Below are 20835 nucleotides of genomic sequence, written 5' to 3' on the forward strand. Positions count from 1 at the left end.
TTTTTTTTTTGCAGAAGCTCTGCACACAAGGGCCTTAAGCTTAATCCATTCAGTTTCATTAACATTAACAAACCACAACGGCTTCGGAGCTATCGAAGTTTGGATACAAAACTTCCAATCATTTTTTGTTTTGTTTGTTTGTTCGTTTATTGACGCATATAGGCCTTCATAAAAAAATTATTGGGGGCGGAGGGGGGGGGGGGGGGGAAATGAAGAGGAATGCGTTCGTGTGGGACTTGCCCCTACATGCCCCGTGGTGGGAGGCGCGTGCAAGAACATCCAAGCCACGGCATATTAATCCCCAGGCGGCGAAGCGTGTCGAAAATTACTACCCGCCCTGTCTCGCTCGCACATGCAATTATCTCGCCCGTGTTGCAGTTCGCCGACGCCGCAGCGCTGCCAACAAAACCCTTCCGGCCGCTGCGCAAGGGTTTGGGGGGGGGGGGGGGGGGGAGAGGAAGAGGAGAAAATTTCCCGTGTATCGCCGAAATAAAGCGCAAATATTTACGGCGGTAGTCCCTCGCCATCACCCATATAAATAAAAAATAATATGTAAATGTTCGTGTTCGTTCAAAATCTTGAATCTCCGAAATCTCTCTCCACCGATTGCTTTGAAATTTCGACACAACTTTGCATTCGAATTCGCGCGTTTTCTTGTTATGTGTTATGTCACACCCATGACAGGTAAAAAGCCAGATGAACGTATAGATAGATAAAATTATATACAAATGAATGAATGTTTGTCTTCTGTTTTGTGAATATAGGCCAAACGTCTTTTTGAGATTGTCACCATTAAGATGAATCAAAACTTAAAAAGCGATTGAGAGCTTTCGCGTAGAAAAACTGGGAAAACGCCGGGAAGAAAACACTCACTCACCTTAACTTCCACCACGTTTAAACTGTAAAATAAAATTCACGCCTTTTACCTCCAGAGATCAGTATGATCTGACAAATTCAGCCATACATATAAAAATACATTCGTATTTGAGGAATAGGCTCATTATTTTTATTTTTTTTTTTTAGCAATAGCCACTTCCTTCAATGCAGCTCTTAAATTATATTTAATTGCTTGACGTGAAATAGCTCTTATATTTGGGCACCTTCTGACGTCTATTTTCATGGACTGATATAATTATTATTGTTTTTGTGGCTTTTGATTAGTAATTTTATCTTGGCAGCTCTAGACTTCAACCTGTTGTTATGTTTTCAGTCTCTGTCAAAATTTAAAAGAACACGAGGATGATATGTAAGCCCGGTCATGACACATTAAAAAAAATATCTCAAATTTCAAGGGGAAAAAGTTTTAAAAAAACTGAGACAACCAAAACGTCGACACCATAGATGTTTTCCAACGTGATCCTTTTTTATCCTTTAGTTAATCACTTTACAGATTAGATAATAAAAGTTCAAAGCTTGACATTACATGGAAATTCGTGAAACAGGATCTCAAGGACTGGATCAAAACAGAATATATTTTTTTAAAGAGAGAAATTAATTTGTTTTATTTTGGTTATGGTTACAAATGTGATCAAATTAACTACAGCGAGGTATGGCGCAGTTTTAAAGAAAAAGCGCAATATTAGTTTTATTTCCAACACTATACACACAAAAAAAAATTATGGACGCGTGCATGTGAATAATTCCTCCTGTTGGGGCCTGATCCGCATGAAGGTTGATTTTTTTTTCATAGTTCTTTTATTTAAGTGCTATTTCCAAAATTATAACACGATACCTCCTTCACATTTGTTTTTTTTCTGCCACAAATTTATGTTCAACAGATATTCACATACGTAGTTTGAGTTGGTATAATGGGCGTTAAAAAAAAGGCGCGCAATTCTCCGTAATTATCATCACTAGCGCGACTTTTTTTTTTTTACACTTAATGTATTAAACTGAGTGAATATCTTTTGAACATGTTTGTAGCAGAAAAAAAAATGAAACGGACGTGTCTAGTTAAAAATTTTGTAAATGGCTCCTTTTTTAAAAAAAAATATAAAAAAAGTAATGACGAAATAAACGCAAAAAAAAAAAGGATCGACATGGCGTGTGTGCACGAGCCTTAATCGTCGCCCTGCAGGCTTGCTCCCTCCGCGGGCGAATCCCGGGTCGATCCCCGCCAGAGACCGGACGAGGAGCTATTCACCCCCTCCCCGGCCGACTCCTAGCTTCCACCCCTCCCCTTCATCCGCCACCCACCACCCCTCCCCCCTCCCCCCCCCCTCTTCGACGCCGCCAGCCGGGGACTCGCAAATTTACAACCGCTGCTTGGGCCTGGGCCGACGGGGGAAGGGAGGGAAGAGGGTGAGGGTTAGGAGTGGGGATGGGATGGTTGGGAAGGGGGGCGTGGAATAAGGACCAGAGATGCATTGCAGCGCTGGCACAACATGTTTCCCGGCTGCTGCAAATTATTTTGCGGGCGCTCCACCCGGCTGATCATTAATTTACACACTGTTTAAAAAATTATAATTTATTTTTTTAAAAATTTAAATAAAAGTTTTTAAATCCTACATATTAATTCATACCCTGTTTGGTGGAAGAAAAAAAAATGGTTCGTGTTAAATTCACATGGAACACTGGTTGTAAAAAAAAAATCCAAACATTGAGTAAATATGTGGTTATCTTCTGAGCTTACTTCCGTTGAAAATGAAGACTTGAGGATTTTATTTCACTATTAGCCAAACAATGGAGTGTTCTGTAGTCCCATATCTTGAGGTAAAACAGTACGGTATATTTCATACAATCTTTTCAATAATATTGTAGATATGGTGTCAAAATTAAACAATATGTCTATTCCACACAATAACTTGAATAATATCGTAGATATGATACCATTTTTTTTCGACAAATAAAACAAGGATTCTTATAATAGTTTTATTAGAAAAAATAACACTGTTAGTTCCTAATTTTCAGTTAGCTGAAAAATAACTATTTGAATACAAAACCATTGCGGATTAGACCGTGATATGGTTACATGTTTGAGTCCAAATAAATTTGTTGTGATTTTTTTAAGCCTAGCCACCCTACACTATAATTACGAAACTGTTAAAAGCACTGTTATCAGTGAATGTTTGTCTGTTGATCTGTCAGAACTACGTCGCAGCAGTTGAGTGTCAGCTATTTTCAGTAATTATATCAGTTCAACATTTACAGTTTACGTTATTTGTGAGCAAAATGTTTAATCGATAGCAGACAGTTTGTCAGTTTTACACAGAGTTATCATTTTTTTTTTAAATTTTACTGTCACAGAGAAACATTTCACAGGATGACATTCTTCAGAAATCTCTGTGGTGGTAACGAATTGTTCTCCCAGTATAAAACATTTCCATGTGTTGACTTTGAGATTTCTTGAAGAACTCTCGTTGTGTACAAAGTTCATCATAACACTGTTTCAGGGCCTTGGTGCATGGCAACGTGTCAACGCTGTTGGTATGACAGACACCTCTTCTTATCCCAGTTCACAAATTTGCTACTCGGTGCACAAAAAAAAAACTTTCTTTTTAACAAGGAAAACTATATCGAGACAAATGTTTCGTTCAAACAAAATAATTTGTCTTACTTTTAAGTCCACCTTAATATCAAAGAACCATGATTTTATCGCTAGTGAAATATTTCCTTGCTATATTTTAATGGTATTAACATTAATATTTTTTTATGTTGCATTAATTTGGCTTGGAATTCTGACTTTTCGTTATAGCGATAGTTTATAACTTCGTGTCATTAAAAAAAAGGGGGTTGAATTCTGTGTCAAGGAACCCTGTCTCAAATTTGACAGTTTTCAAAAGTAGTAGATACCACTGATATGCCAATGTTTTTCCGTCAAGAGGGTTTGCAGAAAACTTAATTTTTTTATTGTTAGAAAACCAATAATCATACTGTGTGTTGCAAGTCACAGTTGGGGAATGGGTTTACCAACCGTACTATGTTCCAGAACTTTCTGTCGAGTCACTCTGCATTCACTAAAAACTATATTAATGAGAACGAAAGCTCGCCTTTACTGTAAATATGCACGTTAGTCAAAATTTTGTAATATTTTCAGTGGCTTACTTTTTACTGTGTGGGTCAAAACACAAATTAAAATTAAAATCCCTTTACAAGATATTTACACGACTACTTTAAAAAAATTTTATTTTATATTTTATTTTAAGTCTTCACTAAGTCACTGAAGCGACACTGTGCCTGTTTGAAAGAGGGAAAAAGTTACCGTGTAAAGTAGCTTGGCTTCTGAGTTTTAACCGTGTCCTTGGTGAATAATTCACCGACGTTTCTGTAAACATCGCAGGCGTCATCATCAGGAAGCAGTAACCTACAGTAGAGGTAACTGCTCCCTGATGATGGCGACTGTGATGTCGACCGAAACGTCGGTGAATTATTCGCCAAGGACACGGCTACAACCCAGAAGCCATGCTACTTCAGACAATGGCCGCGAAAGCCTGCGAACAATATTAGTTGCAGTGTGGTTAAAAGGCTGGTATCACGGTATAGCCTCCAGCGTGCTATTTAAGAAATTTCCAATTATCTCTTTCCCTGCTGTGATAGCAAATCCGAGGGAATTCTTTCGCCGAAAGACAAGTCCGGAAACTACCACTGACTGCTCTGCCCACGCCTTCCAGAAATTTCTCTCTCCAACTTCCCTCGCTTTCATTCGGACGATTCTCCGCCGACGCGTTCGGAGAGATGAAAAACATTACATTCTCTAGTTGCACAAATATTTTGCTTGGAGTAAAATATTTAATGAATACTCCTAAAATATTTCCTTTCTCTTAATTAACCAAGCAAACTTGAGTGTCTTGGCGCTGTGTTTGTTTATTTAATAGTTAAAAAAAAGCCAACAAAATTAACTGCTTTTATTTCCCTACAGACGAATTTTTTTTTTGTTTAATATTGTAGGTACTCAGAAAATACTCGGTTTATTTCCCACTCCGGAGCACAGTTTCGCAGCCTTCTAAACTGAATGTAGATATTTGAAGGAGATTAACTTTGAGAAATGTTTAATGGTTCTGTATTTTATTATTCATGTAAATAACTATACAATAGTTGGCCCCGGGCATGATTTTAGTCATTAAATGAATGTTTCGAACAGCCACAAACAAGCGTAAAAATTGCCAGGGAGAAGTTTGTATGTGGTATGCAAAAAAACCTTCTAGGTTTTAATGCCCCATTTTTAGTAACAACGAAAAAATATTTCTAATAAATAATTATTTAATAAATATCGCAGGCTTTCGCTTAGTATGTTCTGACGATGGCAACTGCAAAGTCGACCGAAACGTCGGTGGATACATTCGTCTGGACGCGGCTATAACCCAGAAGCCAAGAAACTTCAAATAATTATTTATATTTATGTTCATCCGTAACAGCAGTCTATTGAATACTTCAAGTCACAAGAGAAGAGAAAGTTACCATGCCTCAACCTGCTCAGCTAACATAATTCACGGAAACTTAACCAAGACAATCCATACTAAGGTTAGGCATAAATTAAAAGTCACTTGACGCTATAAACGTAAATGTGCAGTATTGCATTAATTGCTACCGATAGTTTTACACCACTGATTTAGTCATGTTATTTTTGCTACAAGAAATATATTAACCTAAATATATCTATTTTTCTCAGATATGTATAAATTAAAAACAAGAAAAAATTAAAAAACGAAAGAAAACTAATTCTAAAAGAATACTCGAAATATATCAAACGCATAGGCTAGCCCTCTTGTAATTTCGTTAGAGGTTTTCACATTTTTACTAAATCAAATAGCCTACACTGTTTAGCTTTTTCCTAAAATTTAGCTTTAAAAAAAAATATCGGGTCTAAAGCAACAAAATGTAGCAAATTAGGCTACAAGATGTTATTTGGGGGAGAAATATAAAAAATAATTATCCAGTTCGCTTCGCAGTTTTATTGTGACATTCGCAATAAAATCCACAATAACATTTTTTTTTTAAATCTTGTTTCATACATCTACAAACCGCATTGCACATCTGTTGTGTCTCTAGCAACAAGAGTAAGTCAGATGAGAATTTCAACGGAGAATCTTATTTTTTTTACGCCGTGTTTTATGGTAATTTTAATGTTGGCTGTCCTCATATCTGCGCTGATAGCTTGCATTTTCATCGCAAACCAGGCTACCGCCCTGTGTTTGAATAAAATCCTCGTTAGGCTTAACTGTCGTGGCGGTGTATTTTTGTAACAGAATGAGAAAACTGTCGCAGATAAATATTTCTACGCAAAAGTAAGGGGGAAGGGAGGATGGGATGGTGTTGGGAGGGGGAAAAAAAAGAATTCAATAGAAAAAAACTCCCAGATTTACGGACTTGAACGTGAGGACACAACTTTTCCCTTGTTTTACGACCGGCTCCGTCCGTTTTCAGTACCGCCAAGAAATATGACACTATAAAAACTATTGGCGGTTGGATGCAGGTGGGAGGATTTGAAAACTTTCCCCCTCCCCTCGATCTACAATCGAAATTTTACTTGCGAAGGAATGAGGGTAGTAAAAGTGATTAATAAAAAAAATGGAAATAATTCACGTGAAACTGATGTTACCTACAAAATGTATTTTAACATATTCCAATTGAAAACTTGAAAAAAAAAAATACTTCATGACAATTTACTGAATTATGCTACGTACATTTCGGTAATAAAATTTTTTGTTTCATTGATTATGTCCCAAAAAATTGCAAACTACTTTTCGAACTTGTCTTGCGTACTTAACGTTGTATTGGCGTTGCCCGTGATTATTTTAAATTGAAAAAAATTATGTAATTGCAGATAGACAAGTCTCCTAAATGACCGCCAATGATATACCCAAGTGTGAATGGATGAATTGTCTAGGCTACTCATGGGTCTCGAGGACATTAGTGGCGTGTGAGGGGTGAAACAATAAAACGGAGCAGCGGCGGAATGAGTCGTCGAGGGGAAACGGGAGCACCCCGAGAAAACGTTTCCCGGCCTCACGCCGTCGTCACTAGCTTATCACTAGCTTTCACTAGCTTTCACTAGCTGAGCCGGTGTCGTTCACTCTATGTGACCTGAACTCACTCGATCACGAGATGTTTTCACAGAAGGTTGTATTTACGATGTGTACCATCTTGACTCTCAGTACAGTATACGGCATTTGGTGGGAGTAATTTCGTGAATGTAATGAAAGTCACATGGGACGGAAATGTGTTACCATGGTGCTGCCATCTGTGGCGGATGGCGTGAACGAAAGTTCGTTAAACCCATAGGGAATATTTATAGAATTAACTGTTTATTTAATTTTAACAAGTTTAGCAGTATTTTAAGAAATTTACTTGTCAAAAATTTGATCCAAATCGGGGTTTAGTATTTGTTTCAATTCTTTTTCGCTTTTATTGGAGTTTAAAATTTCGCTCAGAAAAATGAATAATCGATAGTCGACGTAACTGCCCTGGCAGCAAATTCTAGAGGTGGGTGTGGAAACTACATATGATTCGCGTAAATAAATCTAGCTGAAAACACAATTTACATATATTTATCACACTGGGCATTACATCAAAGAATTATACATAAAATTTCGTGTTCAAGTTTCGTTTTATAAGTGCATTTGTAACATGAGCACACGTGAATTGAATATTGCCCGGGCTTCGGGCTGAGAAAAATAATCAAACTTCATTTGGGTAAAGAGGATATACGAGGGATATTCTATAAATAAGGCCCGTTTGGTCATTAAACTTTGCAGAAAAAAAATGTTTTTATTGATAAATTTTAGTTTACTAAATATCTTCTTAATTTTTCCACGTAATTTCCATTCGGTTTCTCCAGATATCCGCTTGCCACCTCTGTGTTTCGATTGGTCGCTGGTATCCCCATGAACTACAAAAAAAAAAAAAAGTTTTAATCAAAAGTTTGTGGCACATCTCTTAGAAGGTATATCAACTTAAAACTGTAGTAATATGGTTCAAGTATTGTGATTATTTTCAGTTTTTTTTTAAGTTATACTTATTTAGGTGCATTGAGAGTGAAATGTTAGTGTGCAACGGAAAAAAAAGAATCATCTGCGTGCGCCCAGGGACGGAAGTTCAACACAAAGCTCGCTGGATGTGACTGAGGCTGTACCGAGAGAGAGCAGGTGGGTTCTAGCGAGTCAGTTGAACTTGACACCGCGACGATCGCCACCTCCGGCGAATGCGCGGCAATCGGACCACTCGCCTTCACCTTAAACGCAACTCGTCCAATTAAGGGGGAGCAGCACCAACTGAGCGCGAGCGCTGGGGAGTAAACAAGAGGCGCGCCTGCCGGCGATCCGCTTAACTACGTCCCCCTTCCACCGGTCCTCTTCCCCCTCTCCCTCCTGTCCGCGCATGCGCAGACTGCACGCCCGGGCCGCTAATGAAGAGGGCTTGGGACGCGCGGAGGTTGCCGATGACGGTGTTGGGTTGCAGCGTCACGGAGCCAGGTCTGCGAAGCGGCCAACAGCTTGTTGGCTGAGGAGGAGGGGTTGGAGAGGGTGAAATGAGCTGATTACGGCACCCAAGTTTGCTGCCGAAGTATCTCCTTTCCGCAGCGATCCCACGCCAATGTTCGCAACTTTTCAGATCCGGAAAGAAGACAACGAAGCGTTGAGTAAAACAACACTTACTTGTGTCCAATTAAGTACATGACGTGACACAAAAAAATAATTATTTAATACTTCACCTGTGGTACAGTATGTGTTAGCTTGTTTTACGAATTTATTGAGAAATAAAATGTTAAAATAAAGTTTGAACTAGACAGCAGTCTAAAACTATGGGCTTGTTTACTTTTTTTAAATTACAGTCTTGTATCGCCTGTGACTGTAGTTTTACTTCGTGTTGTTCAGGCTAATGAACTTTAGATAATATTGTGAAATAAATTTTTAAAGAAAGTACATATATTTGTTTCACCTGACTAGGCGCAAACAAGCATTTCTGAAGCCATATTAGCCAAACTAATTATTCGTTTGAAATCTGCAGGATTCATTAAAGATGTTAAAATCATAAAGCGCTAACTTAATATGTTTTGTAAATTTTTGTATAATTTGTTTAGTAGTACCATCTGCCATATTTTAAGCTCCATAGCACAAAAATTAGTGTGTCCATTATAAGAAAAATGCTATAAAGTACTCACAAATCAATGCTCTTAGAAGCTGTCATCCTTAGACGAAATCTAATGTTGGTATAAAGACCATCACCTTATTAAGTTGCAAACATAAGCCGCGTATAAGGAAATATAAGTAAATTTAATCAAAATGTAATCAAAATGTAATCACAATTATTCCCAGTGATCCACATAAAATAATCTTAGTGCCAAGTGCATTGCAACATATGATAACAATTTATAAATAATTTGACCAACAGTCTTTATCTGACGTTTACACGTTATATTGAATGTTGATTTGATGCATTTAGCTAGAATTCTTCAATCCAATATCAGTAAAGATTTCTAACTTGAAGCCAGGAAAGTAAATTAATAAAACTTTTAATTTTTTCAGAGAAAATGAAAAAAAATATATATATATATAATTGATATTATGAAAGCTCAGATAATGTTTTAGCTCAAAAAAAGGTTTAAAAATTGTTTTATTCATTTAAAAGAAAAGCGACATAAAACAAAGTAATTTACGCAAAAAAAAAAAATTCTGACGAAATGGGCAGCAAATATGTGGCTTTTCAATGTATATTATTGTTTTATAAGAGGTAAACTCAGAGACGTAACGCGAATTTTCATAATTCCTTTATTTTAAAGTAACTTTTTTTTTACAAGTACAGTTACCATTGATTGCGATTAGAGATTAGTTGGAGCAAGGTTTAAGGTAGCTAATGTCGGAGTTCTCTTTGTGTGACCTCTGAGAATTCTGGTTCCGGGCATAAACCTTTAAAGCATTTTCACTTGTTGACAAACCGCGGGCAGCTAAACGGCAGCCACTTATGTTCCTTGCGTTGGTGTAAGGGTGTGTGTGTGTGTTTTTTAAAGGAATTGGCTGAAGTTTAAAACAACTGAATACGTCCAGCAAGTTGGTTGGGGATTAGGTAGTGCTTGGGGGGTGGGGGTGGAGCTGATTTGTGTCCTTAAACGAAAATTCATTAATCTCAATACCGAGCGTGAACACGTCTGATTGCAGCAGGTGTGAGGGACAAGTCGAGTAGTTGGTGGATTGGGAGAAGGGGAAGGACCGTCTGTTGGGGCGTCCCGACTAATCGAATTATAATTCGAGGGTGGCTGAGTTGGAAGGAGTGATGAGGAAAGGGTCGCAGAGGGTTGGGAAGGAGGGAGGAGAAGGGGGATGGTCCCTGACGAAGTTTCGGGGCGAGACATGCGGCGCCGTAGGTGACAGCTGATACGAACCAACCGTGTATTCGCGAACTCTCTCTCTCTCTCTCTCTCTCTCTCTCTCTCTCTCTCTCTACCCCTCCCCTCTTATCATTCTGCCACCCACCATCCCGTCTCTGGCAGAACTGAGAAGACGATCAATCCCGATCAAGCACTGTGTTTGGCACTGATACCTGGAGCGAAGGCTGTTTGAATTAGAATGGTCAAAAAGACATTACCTGATTTAATATTTTTATTTGGAGTAAACAACAATCTTACAGGATTTATGAGGGGAAGTGAAGTTCTCTCCGTTTTTGTAGATTATTTTTTGAAAAAGTTAAAAATATCACATTTAAAAAAGACACATTAAATATTTTGGATTTTACATTTAAGTTAAGTCAACAAAATTATTATTTTTTATTTAAAATATAATGATGTTCGTAATCAAAGTTTTCAATTTTAGACTGCTAAATGTTACCCAGAATACAGATATGTGACAGAGCGCAAATTGATAACATCACAACTGAGAAATTTTCGTTGCGAGTAGTTCCGTGTTCCGAAGTTAATTTAAAGCGTTTGTAAAATGAGACACTTTGTGTACTAGTCCAAATCTGCCAACCTCTTTTAACTTAATATTTACTTACGATATGATAGCTCCCAATTCTATACTAAGTTATATATTATTTCTTTTAAATAGAATGGCAAGTTAAAATAAACCTCTATCCTTCATCATGGCAGAAAGAACAGCAAAATGCAGAAACCGCGCCTAAATTATATCATTTACTATTACATTCACTGAAATCGTGCAATAACTTTTTTGGAAACTCTTTTATAATGTTACGAGTCCGTTTTTTTAGAGGGCCTGTGTTCACAACTGAGTGTCGTTGTGTTCACAGCCGAGTTTCGTCGGACTTACAATGCAATCTGCCATTAACACTACCATTACCTCCATACGGTATTCAACCGAGTGCATTCGGAGACGCGAGCTGATCCCCCCCGCCGTAAACGCGTGGGGAATTCCATTTCGGAGTTCGACAGAGTTATTGGATATTCTGCGACCCTCGATTCATCTGTGGGCCAGTCGTGCAGACATGCGAGGTCATTGGTTCGAGGCATTCCACCCCCTAACTCTAGCACTTCCAGGGAAGGAAGGGAGTCTTCATCACCTTGGGCCTAGGACTGTACTTTTGGGTGGATTGGGTGGTGCTTCTGCGGCGCTTGCGTCTTCCTCCCACGAATCAACTCCCTTTCCTCCTTTCTTCTTTTCCTCCGACATCAGCCTTATTCATCTTGCACGCTTCCCCTTGGTCATATCACAGGCTCTATGGATTTTCTGAGGGGCCCCAAAGATGTGCTAGACTTGGTTAAGTGTCACGTGTACTCGTAATATGGGGATTCCTTTGAGTCAACAGCAGGGTTAGCCAGGCAGGTAATGGGTGGCAATGATTCTGGGATGGGTCGCCGCAGCCTCTCATTGTAGCTCCTCCTCGAACACCTCAAAGTTGCGATGGAATGGCGTGTCCATTTCCCTACGGTTCTGGGGAGCTCGTGTTGGTGGATTCAGCCGTTAACGGTAGTACACGTCAGTAAATCCAGCTCGTTAAACTACTACATCTCTTCTGCTGAAGAACTGTACGCTTCCCAAGTCCAGCTGCGGCGACGGAGATTCTTTTTGTTTCTCCTCCCACGACCCACGAATCTTCCATACATAAATCACAAGTTGGAAACTATCCGCAGATGATTCTGTCCGATCGACTTGAGAGAAAGAGTCCTCGAAGACTTTTGATTATGTCTCAAGAACGGTCGTGGGAGACTGCAAGAAGAGTCCCATTAGTATGGAAATGACGGTCATGAAAATTTTCAGGGTCGCCGTGGACAGATACGGATATTTCTGTACCTTGGAGGCATAAGACACTATGTCCACTTTTAACCTCAAACTTGACCAACTATTTTACGTTCTTTCTAGAGGCATACAACACTAAGATCTACGATACGTCAAAAATTCAGGTTCTTGAGTTAAAAATATTTTAGTACAAAAGTGAAGCACTGGTTAAAATTATTTAAAATTGCTATCATGGAATTTTATTTTTGTAAAATGGTATCTTATGTCTCCAAAGTACAGATTTATAAATCAGCTCCCGCGAAAAACAGATGTCGATTACTAGATACATCTCAGGATCGTTTCCAGGAAATGTCAAATCTTGTTATCATAGATCGTATTTGACCAGATGTGACCTTCAACATCTCGCACACTATTGTGCGTTACGGTATTCTATGATTTGTTCTACTGATATGTAGCTTGTTGAACATAAACCTTAGGTACTCATCACTGCATGCACCTCTTGCATTGTTGCGCCTATCTCCAACTTCGACTGTAAGAAACCCTATCACTTCCTACCTGCGAAATTTGCTTTATTTTCGAGTGTCAATTTAAAATGGGCAAACGTTTACTTAATCGAGTTCGACTCAGGTATTCATTCGCTGCTGCCACAGTTAACTCACTCTCTCTCTCTCTTTTTTGAGCTGCATATGGTCAAATTACCTAACACAGTGGTAATGACAAGTGTCATTATTGTACAGACATAGGCAGTCTAGACTTTCGCCTGGTAATAAGGAGAATTTTAAAGGTCTCCAGTTTTTTTCCTGGATTTTCTATTTTTCCTCAGTTTCTTTCAACTTACTGGTGCTTTCTCAGTTTTGCGCATGACTAGGGCATACTTTCTGTGAATATAAAAACAATGAAAAGTTATCCATTTTGTTAAAGTCGAATTTATATGGATTTAATTGGGATTTATCACTCTGAGGCTATGCTATAAAGTTTAAAGATATGGTGCTAAATAAATGTTATTTACATTCCTCTACCTTATTTGCTTTTTGTCAATAGTAAAATTAATGGCCAGAGCCACTAGCGTTCGGCACAAGCAATGAGAAGCACACTGTTACAAAACCTTGATAAATATTTTCAATGTACTTATTTCTGTAAAAAAACAGAGTTAGGGCTATGAAAAGTGTTTTAAATTGGAAATCACGTACGGATGAAAAAATAAAACCAGTAAGAGTATGTATTACTGTTTGATCTTGTGAGTAATAATACCTACTAAGTCCTGACCATGAAATTTAATATCAGACAAATCCACTTAAGTGCGGTTCGCCCGGGTAAAATTGTTATCTGGGGCACGAGAAGCATCACTATCGTGAAACTGGAGAGAATAATTATATTTTCTTATTCCTCTTTCTGTTAGTTGGTTGGATATATGATCCTAGCTACATCCCTTTCCTCGTAACATGGATATTACTCCGGCTTTCCAGTTTTCGTCCCTAAAACATCTTCTCCTGCTTGTTGGTATCGTCCTGCTTAAAGTCCTAAACTATTTTCATTAAAGATAAATAATTTTAATTGGGCTTGATATCTCGCTGAAAAGGGGTGGGGGGGGGGGGGGGGGGCTTTTAGAGACGGATAACCTCAACATCACAAATCCAGAAAATTCATTGAGAATCCGCCGTTGCCTGTAGTGTAGATCCCACCTAGTATTTGGCTGTAAGGGTTTGTGGAAACTGTACAAACCCCCAGATAAGCATGGCCAAATCGGTATAAGAGCACGTGTCCTATGGATTGAGTTTTTCTATTGTGTTACCATTTTGCAACTTCGCTTCGTAAAGCTAATTTTTTTTTATTTTCTTCATCGCTTCAAATTTATTTGTCTGCAATTGAATTTGTTCATCTAAATCACCTGCTGTAAGACTCCGCTTCCACATTGTCACAAGCAGTGGCGTAGCCAGGGGGGGGGGGGTTAGGGGTTCAAATCCCCCCCCCTTTAGCACCAAATCTTTAATTAATTTCTTATTCATCACTCAAACAAATTTCATATTGAAATTAATAAAATTTTTACCATACAATATTTAAATTTAATTACCGAAAACTGCTAAAATAGCACTATTTTACACCTTAAAATCCAAATTTTCCCGGGGGTCTTTATTACGGGGGGGGATGCTTCTTAACACCCCCCCCCCCCCCATAAACCAATCCTGGCTACGCCACTGGCCAACAGTCAGGAGCATGAAAATATATATATGAGCGAGTCTTTTAGTACTCGCCAGAGATGTGCAACATTTAACTCCGGTAAAGAAAATATCAAATTCATGTGTTCTCATGTTTCAAATACACTTATAATACAAAACTTGGTCACGAAATTTGACGAAGGAATTAAAAAAAAAAAAAAGTAATTCCGAGCGTGACAAATGTACGCAAATTCGTTTCCAACTAAATTTAGGGGCGCGAATCACGTGTAGTTACAGCTAGAATTCGCTACTGGAGCAGCTACGTCGACTATCGAATCAGTCAATTTGCAGACCGAAATATCTAAACTAGGCCTTTATAATGAAACGGGTCCGACAGAAGCGAAAACGACTTGAAAAAAAAAAAACTAAACCCCGGCTTTGGATTTGATTTTCGACAAGGAATTTTATTAAAACACCGCTCATCGTGTAAATATTCATTTAACAATTGAAACTATAAAGTTTTTTTTTTTCTTTGTTAACTTTGGTTCGCGCCAACCGCCACAGATGACAGCATCTAGGTAGCAAATTTCCGTTACATCCGACTTCTGTTTCATTCACTAAATTACTTCAACCAAATGCAGTACACCGAGAGCTAAGATGTTGCACATCAACTATATATATATATATATATATATATATATATATATATATATATATAATATTTTGTTACATGTTGCACCAAGGAAACCCAAATACGCGAGGTGCTACCGGAATCTAAAACTTAAAAGCAGTCTCAATTTCCAATATTTTAACTTAATTTGATGTTTATTCGTAGAAGTTTCTTATTACCGATTTAAACGGTTCGCCATTGCCAGTTCGTAGCTGTTTTTAACCTCAGCTTAACGCCTGGCCGTCACCTCGACGTACAGTCATGCAATGTGAAATTTTGATTTATTACAAATTTTTGGACAATAGCCATTGCAGTTTTGCACTGTGAGTCAATGAAAAAATTCAAGAATGCAAAATAATAAATGAAAATGAAAACATAAATTCTTAGAGAATAAGCCTAAATCAGCTGATTTCGAAGAAGTGGACTCAATGATGAAAACTAAACAGGTAAGTATTATGAACAACACAACGATGACAGCACGGATGAACTTTTATTTTTTGGATTGTCGTCATTGTAATGTCCATAGTACCTGTTTATGTTTCATCGTTGGTCCATCTGTTAGACATCACTGATTTTGGCTTATCCTCTGCAATTTTTTATTTTTATTTCTTTTTTTGCATTCTTGAATTTTTCCCATGACAAAAAAAAACGCAAAACTGCAATGGCTTATGCCAAAAATAATCAATTGTATTAAACCTTTGTGTCGTTCGCAAAAAAAATAATATATTGGCAGTATTTAAAGTTTATGTATTTCATTTAGTGACTTTAAACACTGACCACCACAAAAAGATGCCGTGCATAGGGCGGAGGAAGGGAGGAGGAAATCGATATTTCGATAGTCGATCCATCGATTTTTTTTTTTCTCTCGGCGATTCTGCGCGTCACCAGCTCGTGTCCAGGAGGTCGAATGGAATATCAGAATTTCGGACCGCAGCAGCGGCCATAACGAGCTGACGCGCGAGGGCCCCTGGAGAGAAAAAAAAATCGATGACGTTAGCGGACCCCATTCTTTTTTTTTTTTCCCTTGTCACCGCCCAGGGATCGGCCCGCGACACAGCGAGCTCGTGACTCGACTCGCAACGAACGAGCGATAAGTCCTCAGCTTCCGCTCTGACAAGGCTTCGGGCTCTGTAGCCTCTGGTGGTCACGGCTAGGACCCGAATCTCGTTCCTCTGTTTGCTCCAAACATTGTTTTTTTTTGACGTGAATACGTCTTTAAAATTGCTTCCATAGTGGGAGACAATTTTAAAAAAATGGATGATAACAAAATCGGGGGGATACAGTTTGGTGTTGCAGTTACATATCTATCATCTACATCCGAAATTTAATTACACCACTGGATAGCTAAAGGTTCAAAGAATTCGTTACGCGAAGTGAGGACTGTGACGCATCGCGCGCGGTGGAGGGGGGAAGCGCCGCCATTTTGAGGTCACTTTGCTGCGTTTCGAGATTTCCATTTAGTGTATAACTTTTGACTCGGAGATGCTACGACGTTCGTTTGAGTTTCAATCGTCAGCTCTCGTCAGAATCAATCGATTGCATGTGTAAAACATTAGTGTAAAATAGTTTTACAGTGAATATATATGATGTTAAAATTAAAAGAAAATATGATCAAAAACACAGTGTACACTCCTATAAAATGTCAGGATTTCCCTCGATTTACATGTGATACCCGCTTCAGATTATGACTTGGTGACAATGGGACCACCCTTTCAAACAAAAATATAATTTCGAAAATCGATCCACAATTGACAGAGAAATCGGTGAACATACAAAAAAAAATACCTACATACAGTCGAACATATAACCTCCTCCTTTTTTGAAGTCGGTTAAAAATATATAATGTCGGCCTATACGCGTCAAAAAGCGTATTCACGTACAAAGACACGGCCGTGTCCATGACACAGCCACAACCCTATTTTTTTTTTTTTTTTTTTTTTTGCTAATTGCACTCGGCATTGCGCTGGTTCGAGTTGCGACTACAGCCCCGCAGCAAGTCAGTAAAATTTATTCGTCAGCACCGAAACCGGTCCATTAGACGCAGCGGAAGGTTGGTAGTCGGACTACGAGGCCAGCAACTCGCCGCGACTACAGTACGCCCTGTCGCGTTGTTGAATAAAGGCCCTGCCACACCTTCAAATTTTCCCTTCCAACCAGGGCCGCAACTAAGGGGGGGCAAGCGGGGCATAAGCCCCGGGCGCAAAGCTGTGGGGGCGCCGAAATCGCTTGCATTGTAATTCCTACTACAACTGGTACTGGTAAAAAGTATTTTAACTTGCATGCCAGGAATGTTTAATCTGATTTACAATATAACGTCTCAACATATTTAATTAACAAGTCTAGTGATTATACGGACTACTTTATGGACATAGTGGGTTCATGCATGGAAGTTACAGTAGCACAGAAACTGTTACATGTAGGTATGGAAAATGCTTAAATAGCACCATTTTTCCGTGGAAGGGCCCCCGGACCCCCCGCTTTATTGGTGTGGTATGTGCAAAAAAAGAGGGGGGGGGGGGGGGCGCATGAATCCATTCATGCCCCGGGTGCCAGAGACTTTAGTTGCGGCCCTGCTTCCAACACCTTCCAAATATGCTGTGTCAAAAAAAATCTGGAGGGTTGTGACGTCACCGACAACATCACTATCGCAACCATGTTTTTTTGACAAGTTATATGGCTTGAGTTACCATCAAATGTTTTGCGTACTTATAGGACGTGTTCTATAAAACATCGCGGATGTTGGAATGCAATAGGCCAATCAAAATCGCCACAACGAAAATTTTTTAAATGGTGTAGAACACATGGACGATTAAAGAGGTTGTGAAACAACGAAAATAATGTTGATATGAATGTCGTGTGCGAAAAAAATTATGTTTATCTAATTTAAAGAAAACACTAAACATTTATTTGATTATGTAGCAAATAGCATAACAAGCTATAAAAAAAAGTCAATTGAAATCAAAATTGAAAAGTTTGAGGTACCTCTGATTAAAAATAAATTTTAATGGTGTGACCAAAATATTTGATGGAGAAAATTTTGAGGGCATTTCCTTTCCGATACTTCTCTTTCCAACGCTATTGTCAGTGTGTTAGAGACAACTATTCGGCGGTGTGACAGGGCCTTAAAGCCACTGCGGTGTCTGAGCAGCTGAGTGGCCGTAAGGGGGGGGGGGGGGCGACAGCTCGCCTCGAGAGCCGGAAACTGCGAGGGCGAGACAACTCCCTCGCTGGAGAAGGGCGATAAGACGGCGTTGGGTCCTTGCCGAAGACTCGTCCACAAAGGGCCGAGATTTTTTTAGGGACGGCACGTAGACTCTTATCGTACACTAGCTAACAGCCCGCGGCTTCTCTGGCGCGATCTCAGGGTGTCGCTAATAGCTTACCATTGCAAGAGATGTGTAAACAATTTGTTTAATTCCAAAAAATTGGTTGTCTATAAAGTCGGTTTACGGACGATAGTTTAACGTGACGTCATAACAAAACATTGATGAAATGATTGCATACTTTTATGAATAACATTGAATCATTTTAATTGAATTATCACTATTTTGTGTGGTTACAAAGAAGGAGTGAAATGAAATCTACAATTTAATTGATAAATTTACTTTTATTTGCACTCATTAATTCAAATATGTTTATTACTTTAACGAACAGATTATTTTAACTATAACTTTTATACATGTTTGCTATTTAACTTCTTCCAATCTGTGTTATTCTGTTAAGGATAGGACGATGATAGGAAAAGCAGGAAACGAATGGGAGTGTTTCATGTTTAATGTGCCTCGAAAAAGTCAAATCGATGGTTGTTCCAATTGAGTGGAAGAGAGATAGATGCGGCGCAAGCGTACAATGAGCGTAACGGGACACAGCGTAACGGTACAATGTGCGTAACGGGACACTTTTTCGTGCGTGCAGCTGATTTATTAGACGTTGTCACGTCAAAAAAAAAAATTCTAACGAAATGAACACAATAAAATGTCAGGTGCATAAAAGATTTAGTTCGTAACTATAGATATAATCTCAAAAATAATATAATATAAGGTGATACATGCCGTGAAAAACATTGCTACTATTGTAACTTCTCGAATAACCAAACAATAGTGCGTTTTAACCGTTTAAGAGTTTAAGCGTTTTGATCTATTGGTATTGTTGTATGCAGAAATTCTTGGGAACAGAACGTTAATGTGTTACATTTCAAACGAAGACCTGTATATTGGTTGTAATTTTCGTTACTGCTAAACCAATTATTGGGCAGGTGATATTTTTGGGGATTCTTTCGAATATATATTTTTATTTTTAATCTTTTATTCTTGATTGTATATGACAGCTCCACCAAGTGGTGAAAAAAAAAGTGGTTTTATTGTTATATGTCAAGCTCCAGTCACCGTAGTAAGAAAAAAAAATATTTATACCAGTTTTTACATCCAACCGTAAGCTTCTAAACACAAATTGCTTCATCAAACTCGGTCCAGTAGTTTTTTCCTAATGCTGGAACAAACAAACAAAGACAGACACAACTTCTGTTACAGTTTCATAATAGTATAGATGACATCCAGCACTAAGGAATTCGGTTTTATAGTTTAAGATGGTTAAACCTCGACCATTATGGTTAACGAATCCTGAGTCAAATTTATGTGAAGAAAAATAGGGCTTTGCTTTGGATACTTATTAATGTAAACTGGAGTAATTTTTATGATAGTTGAATTATTCCCAGTTATATTAGCAGGTCCACGCTGTAAATCGTCGTTAAATGTTACATACTATTTAACTATGTATGAAAGATTAGGGAACATTTTATACAAACCCTGACATGCTCATAATTTAATTACATTTCTGGTCGGGGTAGGGATTTTCCACTTGTGCAAAAAAAATTTACTCTACCCAAAGTTGGGACTGGGTGACGTGGCGTCATTTCACCTCCATAATTGCGAAAGGCAACGGTAGACCGTTGCAGAATCATCATCATCACGCCAAAAGTCTGCGAAATTTCAACTACGTGCTTTCGTTTGCAAAACCAACCGCATTTAGGTTCGGACGAGAATCTACGGCGCGCGAGGAGGATTACTTCACGTTATGTCGAGAACGTTTGAGGTCATGAATCAACGGCAGCCGGAAACACTCCGGGAGCCCCCCCATTTCCGATTTCGCCGCGTTTCTCCCGTCCTTCGGGCCGGTAACTCGGCGACCGCTAATAAAGTGCGAGTTGAATAATGCTGGCGAAAACCTCCGCTCCTGTAGCGGATCGCACCAGCGCTGCGGTAGCGAATGAAATACGGGGTGGGGAGGAGGAATTTCGGAACCGTCTGTCGCAGCCGATTCACGCGAGGTAATAAACGCCCCTGGTCGTGACCCGGGTCATATTCCGCAAGGGAAAATGAGGTTCTAACGTTTCTCCAGCGCCACCGGGAGTATAGGAGGGGGGGGGGGGGTCAGCTGTGACTTGCTTAAAACCCTTGCCGCCCAGAATCATACGGCACCTTTCCCTTCCCCTTCCTCGCAGCGGTCTTCTTGGACTAAAGCCCTAAATGACACAGGGACATCGATCTATTCCCGTCGGTGTTCAAGCGAGGAGGAGGACTAGTCCTTTGTGCGCCGTCTCATTCGTCCCTGCGGAGACTCAAAAGCTTTCCCCCCCCCCCCCCCACCCCACAAACACACACAACATCGTTCAAACTCAGACAGTACGTACCCTAATTGAAGTTCCGTTTGATCAGCTGAGCTTCATTTCCGAGAATGCGAGCAAACCTTTTACATCGTCCTTTTTAATCTACCATCGCAGTAACCATTTCCTGGAAAAAGTTAAAAGTTAAATATTTACTCATCGCCACGCATGGAATCGCTTCATGATAAGATTACATCCATTGACCATGTTATTTCTACTCAC

At 39.1% G+C, this 20835-nt stretch overlaps 1 protein-coding gene across 3 annotated transcripts in view; it reads left to right on the plus strand.

Moving 5' to 3' along the window:
* LOC134536021 (retinol dehydrogenase 13-like) overlaps positions 1-20835 on the plus strand; it is a 268591-nt gene that overhangs the window by 1882 nt on the left and 245874 nt on the right. The window lies entirely within an intron of this gene.

The sequence above is a fragment of the Bacillus rossius genome, chromosome 10, assembly GCF_032445375.1.
Source record: "Bacillus rossius redtenbacheri isolate Brsri chromosome 10, Brsri_v3, whole genome shotgun sequence".
In the NCBI taxonomy this organism is placed as follows: domain Eukaryota; kingdom Metazoa; phylum Arthropoda; class Insecta; order Phasmatodea; family Bacillidae; genus Bacillus; species Bacillus rossius.